At 47.4% G+C, this 10,021-nt stretch overlaps 1 pseudogene; it reads right to left on the minus strand.

The window, feature by feature from the left end:
• Nucleotides 1-3,987: 3,987 nt before the first annotated feature.
• LOC130268194 (U2 spliceosomal RNA) lies at nt 3,988-4,147 on the minus strand (annotated as a pseudogene).
• Between the last annotated feature and the right edge of the window lie 5,874 nt (nt 4,148-10,021).

Below are 10,021 nucleotides of genomic sequence, written 5' to 3' on the forward strand. Positions count from 1 at the left end.
CACAGACCAGTATCACCAATAACACCACTATACACAGACCAGTATCACCAATAACACCACTATACACAGACCAGTATCACCAATAACACCACTATACACAGACCAGTATCACCAATAACACCACTGTACACAGACCAGTATCACCAATAACACCAGTATCACCAATAACATCACCATGAAGACTTCTTCCATCCATGACTCATCTCCATCAGAATCTGCCAGAAAAGCATGTTAGGGTCTGCACATTCAGAACATTTCCCAAGTTTTTTCTGCCCCCGGTAGATAGGTAACGGCCCCTGGTAGATACATAGGTAGGGGCCCCCAGTAGATAGGTAGATATTGCAAACTGGTAGGTACATAGTGTAGGTATTTACATAAACCCATTAGGTTGGTGGGTAGATAGTGTAGCCATGTAGGTAGGTACATAGTGCTGGTAGATAATGCCAGTAGGTAAATAGATAGTGCAGGTACATAGTGCATGCAGGTAGGTAGGTAGATAATACCGTAGGTATTAAATGATAGTAAGTAAATAGTAAAATTATTTAGTTGTGCAGGCAGGTAGATAGACAGTTTAGGCAGGTAGTTTTTCAGACAGGTAGTGCAGGCATGTAGGTAGACACTGTAGACAGGTAGATTGTCAAGGCAGGTAGGTAGGTATACAGAAAGGTAGGCAGGTTTGCAGGTAGGTGTGCAGGCAGGTAGGTAGGTAGATAGGCTGGTAGATGTACAGGCAGGCAGAAAGTGTAGGCATGTAGGTAGACAGTGTAGGCAGGAAGACATTTTAGGCAAGTAGGTAGGTGGTATAGGAAGGTTTGTAGATAGACCATGTAGGCAGGCAGATAGGTAGGTGAAAAGCATTGCAGTTCATTCTATCCTGCATGAACCCTTGTGTCACCCTGCATACTTCACCAGGAATCTTCCTACCGGAATTGTTCTGCGGACTCTGACTTTGAAAAAGAAGCTGCACAAATAAACCGATGGCTACGAGCCCGTGGATATCGACAGAGGCAAAAGAATAGCGTCCCAAAAGGAACGCCATGCGCTAATAGCTACAAAGGCAAAATCATCTGATAAAATGGGGATGCGGTCAGGTGTCTCGCCTATTATTTTTTCTACACAATTCAGCAATGAATTTAAAGACATCTGTAGTGTTTTACATAAATCTATGCCCCTCATTACCAGTGATCCTGCCTTTGAAGGGGTATTTAAACATAAATGCATTTCGAAAAGGGCCCCGACTATTGGTCAAAAAATTTCGCCTAGCTTGTATTCAGAAAGAGCCCAAAAAAAAAAAATCCTACGTGACGATGTCATCCTTTGCGGTGTATGTCTTTACGTGTCGTGAATGTGAGGGGCAGTATGTGGGGTGCACTACAAGCCCCCTGAAGGTGCGTATACGTAAGCACATATCAGGCATACCGCACTTCAATTCATGACACGTATCAATGGTATCCAAGCACTGCGCGGAGAAACACGCTGGAAGCACAGCGTCTCTCATGTTGCAGGAACTGGAAAGGGTTAAAGCCCCCATTAGAAGTGGTGCCATAAAGAAGAAACTATTGGATCGCGAAGTTAATTGGATCCTGAAATTAGAAAGACGTGTTCCCAGGGGCTTTAAAAAAAGGTTTGGATACCATTTTACATTACTAATAACCGATACTCACTTCCAGTATAAAACATATGAATACTTATTTATTCATTAAAGGGGTACTCCGCTGCTCAGCGTTCGGAACAAACTGTTCCGAATGCTGGAGGCGGCGTCAGGAGCTCGTGACGTCATAGCCCCGCTCCCTCATGATGTCACGCCCCGCCCCCTCAATGCAAGTCTATGGGAGGGGGCGTGACAGTCGTCACGCCCCCTCCCATAGACTTGCATTGAGGGGACGGGGCGTGACGTCGTGAGGGGGCGGGGCTATGACATCGCCGGCTCCAGTGTTCGGAACGGTTTGTTCCAAACGCTGAGCAGCAGAGTACCCCTATGCCACATATTTAGTACCCTCTAGCTCTTCATTTTATAGTTCTGTTTGTTCTGTATCTTATTATGATGTAATGTGTGAATCGGCTAGAGCGGTTGTCTATGTTGGTGCTGCAATCGATTTATACAAATTGGTTTTTAGAACCCAGTTCACACTACGTTTATTAACATGCATTATCCGAGAATGGTGGAAAAATTCTTTGTAGAACGTGCTCTGGCTTGATAAATGTGTGGGGCATCCACCATTCGGTGATCTGTCCCATCCTAACTGGGTTTTTATTTTTAGACTTTTTTTTTGTGTGTTTTGTATGATGTATAAAAACTGGAATCTCCTAGCCTAGTGTAGGTGTGTCTGGCCTAATTAGGACCAGGATCCACCTGCCTGACTAAGCTTGGAGAAAGAAAGCAAGGCTTGTACTGCCCTTGGGGGCGGAGCAATCACCTTGCTCTCCATATAAAAGATTCATTTGTACATGTTTGTATGACTAAGGCCCGTTGGTGAGGGACGAAATGCGTCACCTGTGTCCATACTTTGTATACCTTTTAAAATCCCACTCATCCTATCCACGCTCCCTGGCTGACACCAGGGATCTCTTCTTCCAGCTCAGGTCTTCTCCTCCGCTGGGTACAGTACAGCAGCGGGGATTCATGTCATCCATTCTTGTACAGTACTGAGTGGCGATGTGTACATCATATGCATCGCCACTCATTTTATCTTCTTGGGGGGAGGGGGGCAGTAGGGCCGCTTGTGATCTAAATCCTATGCCAGTGGCTGGGGATTTGGATTTTTTCCGCCCCCACAAGGAGTGTCCTAAAGCAGCTGCCTTAGCTGTCTTAGGCTAGTGTCGGCCCTGTCCTTATATAATATAGATGTATATATATATATATATATATATATATATATATATAAATTATTATTATTATCATTATTAAAAATTTATAATACATTGCATGTATTTTTATATATATGTAGATAGTAATAAGCATAATTTTTAGAACATTAGAGGGCTTAAAAGTTTAGTTGATAATTTTCGAATTTGCTAGAAAATTTCCCGAATCATTTTTTTTAAGGGACCAATTTATTTCTAAAGTTGATTTCCTGTATGCAAGAAACTCCTATCAATTTATGAATTGTGTTCACCCTTTTGGTTAAAGCAAATTAAAAGCAAAGTGGAAGAGAAAAGTAAACATTTTAACCATAATCCATTTTTTATAATCCAGCACAGCAGTTATTAATAGAAAAAATTTACTAAACATTTATTACCCTGGATTTGTAGGTTTTAGAAATATCCCATTTTTTTTTTTATCTAAAGCCGAGGAACGTGCTCTCGAATCACCCAAAGTGCAAGAAAAAGTGCAAACATGTTACACTAAAAAAACGTGCACAAAGGATGCGGTCTATCGCAAGCCCTTCTCCGATAGGAGAGAGGCCCCCCAACAAACCTTACCCTTCGCCTCCGGACCAAAAGGTACCTGCGAGGTTCCAGGTTCGATGTCCCTTTTCGCCAAAGCTACTAGGGGACCACAAATGCTCCCGGCATCCCCCTTGGCGTTAGCCAAGGTATCTGCCTGCAGAGCCGATAACGGTAGGTACTCTGCCAAAGCAGGAGTACCCGGGGTGTTTGCAGGGAGGTGCGGAACCTAATGGCCACACACACCTCCCCTAGACCGCAAAGAGGGACACCCAGAAGGGCTACCGCATCCTGACAAATCCTGTGAACACGCAACACGCAAAAAGTGACACAGTGAGACAAAAAAGAAAGAAATAAGTGAATGTGTGCAGATATACTGCCCGGACATCCGGTCGGATCTATAAAAATTTCTCTGATCCTAGCCAGAAGGCCGGGAATCAAGAGGTGAGTGCCACAAGGTGAAGAGATTATGGTGCCCGTGCTTCAACTCAGTGAGTCCATCCTCCCAGTGAGTTTCGGCACCTCGGGGGTCACCACTCCCCGAGGCACAAAAGTACCTCGGCTCTAGACCCTCTCAGCCTCATGGCGAGACCCGGAGGGAACAGGTCACATCGGGGCAGCCGTCGAGCTGATTCCTCAGAACCAGCCCCGGAAAGCCCTGGTACACCTGCATCCTCCATGCAGCGCCCATCCCCACCAGCATCAAAACTGATGAGAACAGATACTACACTTGATCTTAGCCAAAAGGCCGAGAAGCGAATTTAAAAATATTTTAGAAGGTTTTTAAATATTTTAAAGGTTTTAGAAATATCCCATGTGTGGCGTTATTGCACTGCTTATCTCGCACACAGGCCTCAGAAATAAAGGAGCACCATACTGATTTTGTAGTCTTCTTTTTTATTAGGGTGTTTTTCGGCCACCATATTGGGTTTGAAAAGGAGTTGAGGCACCAAAACATGTAGATAGTAGATAGTTGCAGTAACATTTTCTTACTTTCACAAGGAGCACAGGAGAATAAGCCCCCCACCCCTGTGATCATAGGCAGTAGTGTTGCTCACGAATATTCGCAATTCAAATTTTATTCGCGAATATTGCATATATATTCAAAATTATGAATATTCACTGTTTTCCCCAGTACACATCACAGTGATCATCCCTCTCTGTTTCCAGCTTGAGTGGTCTAAAGAAAGCTCTAATACTACTGTTACGCCGAGCGCTCCGGGTCCCCGTTCCTCCCCGGAGCGCTCGCCTCATCTTCGTTGTTGCAGCGCCCCGGTCAGATCCACTGACCGGGTGCGCTGCGTTCCCGCCTTCAGCCGGGATGCGATTCGCGATGCGGATAGCGCCCGCTCGCGATGCGCACCCCGGCCCCCGTACCTGACTCGCTCTCCCTCGGTCCTGTCCCGGCGCGCGCGGCCCCGCTCCCTAGGGCGCGCGCGCGCCGGGTCTCTGCGATTTAAAGGGCCAGTGCACCAATGATGGTGCCTGGCCCAATCTTCCCAATTAGCTTAATTGGCTCCCACCTGTGCACTTCCCTATATCACCTCACTTCCCCTGCACTCCCTGGCCGGATCTTGTTGCCTTAGTGCCTAGTGAAAGCGTTCCCTTGTCTGTTCCTAGTCCGTGTTCCTGACCTCCTGCCGTTGCCCCTGACTACGATCCTTGCCGCCTGCCCCCGACCTTCTGCTACGTCCGACCTTGCTTCTGCCTACTCCCTTGTACCGCGCCTATCTTCAGCATCTTCAGCAGCCAGAGAGGTGAGCCGTTGCTAGTGGATACGACCTGGTCACTACCGCCGCAGCAAGACCATCCCGCTTTGCGGCGGGCTCTGGTGAAAACCTGTAGTGGCTTAGAACCGGTCCACTAGCGCGGTCCTCGCCATCCCTCTCTGGCACAGAGGATCCACTACCTGCCAGCCGGCATCGTGACAGTAGATCCGGCCATGGATCCCGCTGAAGTTCCTCTGTCAGTTGTCGCTGACCTCACCACGGTGGCCGCCCAGCAAGCCCGACAGATCGCCCTTCTAACCCGTCAGCTGTCGGAAATGTCCACCATTTCGCACCAACTTCAGTCGCAACTTCTCCAGCAATCTTCTCCTCCGCCAGCTCCTGCACCTCCTCCGCAGTGAGTGGCCACTCCTAGCCTCCGCCTGTCCTTGCCGGACAAATTTAATGGGGACTCTAAGTATTGCCGTGGCTTTCTTTCGCAATGTTCCCAGCACTTGGAGATGATGTCGGACCAGTTTCCTACTGAAAGGTCTAAGGTGGCTTTCGTGTTCTGCCTTCTGTCTGGAAAAGCCCTGTCATGGGCCACACCGCTCTGGGACCGCAATGACCCCGTCACTACCTCTGTACACTCCTTCTTCTCGGAAATTCGAAGTGTCTTTGAGGAACCTGCCCGAGCTTCTTCAGCCGAGATTGCCCTGCTGAACCTGGCCCAGGGTGTTTCTTCCGTTGGCGAGTACGCCATTCAGTTCCGTGCTCTTGCTTACGAGTTGTCCTGGAATAGTGAGATTCTCTGCGCGACCTTTAAAAAAGGCCTATCCAGCAACATTAAAGATGTTCTGGCCGCACGAGAGACTCCTGCTGACCTACATGAACTCATTCATCTAGCCACTCGCATTGACATGCGTTCTTCCGGATGGCGTCTGGAGCTCCGCCTGGATATGGACTTTGTTCGCACGAAGCGTTTTTTCTCTCCGGCTCCTCTCTCCTCTGGTCCTCTGCAATCTGTTCCTGTGCTTCCCGCCGCGGAGGCTATGCAAGTTGACCGGTCTTGCTTGACACCTCAAGAGAGGACACGACGCCGCATGGAGAATCTTTGCCTGTACTATGCCGGTACCGAACACTTCCTGAAGGATTGTCCTATCCGTCCTCCCCGCCTGGAAAGACGTACGCTGACTCCGCACAAAGGTGACACAGTTCTTGATGTCAACTCTGCTTCTCCACGCCTTACTGTGCCTGTGCGGATATCTGCCTCTACCTTCTCCTTCTCTACTATGCTCTTCTTGGATTCCGGATCTGCAGGAAAATTTTTTTTTGGCCTCTCTCATCAACAGGTTCTACGTTCCTGTGACCAGTCTCGCCAGACCCCTCTACATCTATTGTTTTTACAATAAAAGATTGGACTGTCTCGTACGTTTCCACACAGAACCCCTCCTAATTTGCATCGGACCTCATCACGGAAAAATTGAGTTTTTTTTCCTCAGGTTCTTTGGCCCCAAGAAGAGGGGGAGACCCAAGGGGGGGGGTACTGTTACGCCGAGCGCTCCGGGTCCCCGTTCCTCCCCGGAGCGCTCGCCTCATCTTCGTTGTTGCAGCGCCCCGGTCAGATCCACTGACCGGGTGCGCTGCGTTCCCGCCTTCAGCCGGGATGCGATTCGCGATGCGGATAGCGCCCGCTCGCGATGCGCACCCCGGCCCCCGTACCTGACTCGCTCTCCCTCGGTCCTGTCCCGGCGCGCGCGGCCCCGCTCCCTAGGGCGCGCGCGTGCCGGGTCTCTGCGATTTAAAGGGCCAGTGCACCAATGATGGTGCCTGGCCCAATCTTCCCAATTAGCTTAATTGGCTCCCACCTGTGCACTTCCCTATATCACCTCACTTCCCCTGCACTCCCTGGCCGGATCTTGTTGCCTTAGTGCCTAGTGAAAGCGTTCCCTTGTCTGTTCCTAGTCCGTGTTCCTGACCTCCTGCCGTTGCCCCTGACTACGATCCTTGCCGCCTGCCCCCGACCTTCTGCTACGTCCGACCTTGCTTCTGCCTACTCCCTTGTACCGCGCCTATCTTCAGCATCTTCAGCAGCCAGAGAGGTGAGCCGTTGCTAGTGGATACGACCTGGTCACTACCGCCGCAGCAAGACCATCCCGCTTTGCGGCGGGCTCTGGTGAAAACCTGTAGTGGCTTAGAACCGGTCCACTAGCGCGGTCCTCGCCATCCCTCTCTGGCACAGAGGATCCACTACCTGCCAGCCGGCATCGTGACAACTACTGTGTAAGACCTCTGGGCGAACATTCGCATATGAGGATATTTGCATATGCGAATATTCGCGAATATTGATCCCTCCCTTCTTTTAGCTTGTGGGTCAATGAGAATGATGCAAATACAGTTGTCGGAGATTAGCAACATACATATAAAGTTCATAAATTTGCACATATGCGAATTTTCACATATGCAAATTTTTGCATATGCGAAAAAAAAGTGAATATTGCGAATATGCGAATTTAGCGAATATATGACGAATATTCATCCATATATTTGCAAAATATCGCAAATTCGAATATGGCCTATGCCGCTCAACACTAAATTAGGCAGCTGGACACAGAAAGGTAGGAGTGCCATTTTGCTACTTTATCACATTTTTTGCTGTAAGCTTTTTTGATCACCATGTACCATGTAGTCACTCCTTGACTGTGCTCGAGCCATTGAAATAAATGGGACCAGTGCTTGTCCTGGCAATAATATGGTGGCATGTCATTTTGACAGTTTCCTGATGCATCCATACCTCGGAGGCATACATTGGATGTGAATCCAGTCAAATGTCTTAGGATAAGAGTGATTTCTTTGGATTTCTAACACACATTATACCTACTGCCTAGATCTACATACAGGAGAACAACAGGACGGAGGTCACAGAGTTCCTTCTCTTAGGATTTCAGGTCAGTCGAGGTTTAAGACTTTTCCTGTTTTGTCTGTTCCTGGTGGTTTATTGTCTAACAATATGTGGAAATCTTCTGATCATCACCTTGGTGTCCACCAGCAAGAACCTCCACACCCCAATGTACTTCTTCATCTCACATCTGTCCATCAGTGACATCTTGTTATCCACAGATATTGTCCCCAACTTGTCCCACATGCTCCTGAATAATGGGGTGACCATGACTTTTATTGGTTGTATGACTCAGTTTTATTTTTTGTGCACCTCTGAATCAACTGAATGTCTTCTCCTCGCTGTGATGTCTTACGACAGATATGTGGCCATCTGTAATCCTCTCCGTTACTCCTCTATCATGACAAGTGGACATTGTGTTATACTGACCGTCATCTGTTGGGTGTTTGCATTTTCTGTAACTTTCATTCTCACCATAACAACAGCAAAGCTAAACTTCTGTGGACCAAATATCGTTGACCATGTATTTTGTGATCTTGTTCCCTTACTAGAACTTTCCTGTTCTGACCCCATCATAGTCCATTTGGAGGTTTCTTTCATAGGCAGTCAATTTTTAATAATTCCAGCCATCATCATTGTAATGTCTTATACTTATATTGTTTTAGCAATCCTAAGGATCCCATCCAATACTGGTAGACAGAAAGCCTTCTCCACCTGTAGCTCCCACCTCATTGTGGTCTCTATATTCTATGGGACATTGTTCAGTGTATACGTTGTCCCAACAGAAGATCAAACACCGACCATGAGTAAAATCCTCTCCCTGCTATATACCGTGTATACGCCTTTGTCTAATCCCATTATATACAGTCTGAGGAATGTGGACATCAAAAAAGCTGCACAGGAAACACTTCGTAAGCGCAGGATCTGGTAAATCATCTACAATATAATGTGGTGCCAGCGGGGTGCAATGCAGGGTAGCTGTTATAACCCTAGGGGCAGATGTTATTAACCCCTTCTTGTCGTGATGTCAGGGCGTGGTTTAGCCTTAACCACCCGAAGGTAATACCGCTGATCCTGGGCGAGGCATGGGGGCAATGAAGACACTGACGCCAAGTTATGGACAAACAGTAGCTTTACTGAAGTTAGACAGATGGCACAGTCTATGCAGTACAGCCAGAATCCCAAGGAGGTGACCAGTGACACAGGGGGACCTCACAGGCTTGCTGGGGCTTGCAGTAGGTGGAGACACTTTAGTGTAGGCCACAGTGACTAGACAATTGACTTGACTGATTACTGACTTGTGACTGACCAGATGATGACTTTAGCTTACTTGAGCTGAATTGTGGCTGCAGGATTTAGGCTTGAGGCCTCCAATGCTCAAGACACACACACTGAGACGACTGCACTGGATCTCAGCAAGAATAGCAATGAGCTAAGAGAGGGGTGTCTAGCCCATAGGTCACTTGAGGGATCACCTGGTCAAAAGTGCCTCCTGGGTAACAATCACATGGTAATAGCTATTAAAGAAACAGTACATTTTATTATACAACTTATGTATATAGGGGATAACACATAAAGGGGACCCTGGGGGTATAAAGAGACTCTGCCTGACAGGGCAGGAGAAGTACAGGGACACACCATCCCGTACTGGGCCACCACAATGAATGTTAAATAGAATAAAAATCAGATTTTGTGGGGACTGCTATTCAAGAACGTTGTAAATTGATGTTTGGCAGTGCACAGAATATCTGGCCTTTTTTCTTTTTTGTGGATTATCTGTTCTCCTTCATGTTGGACCTGAGGAATAACCTTGCCAGTGAGGAGCATCAGCCAATAAGCCCTATGTTCATAACAGAGCTGATCCTCTATCAGTGCAACTAAATCTACTAGTAATCCACACATCCGACATGTACTACAGTATGTGCATTATTTTCTAAATGGGTTATATCATGAAGCCCTGTTTACACATTTAGATTATATCATGGATTCTACTCTATAAAGCCTTCCCGGTGCTCTTTACCAGCACTCA

This window comes from Hyla sarda, chromosome 4, assembly GCF_029499605.1.
Source record: "Hyla sarda isolate aHylSar1 chromosome 4, aHylSar1.hap1, whole genome shotgun sequence".
Classification (NCBI taxonomy): domain Eukaryota; kingdom Metazoa; phylum Chordata; class Amphibia; order Anura; family Hylidae; genus Hyla; species Hyla sarda.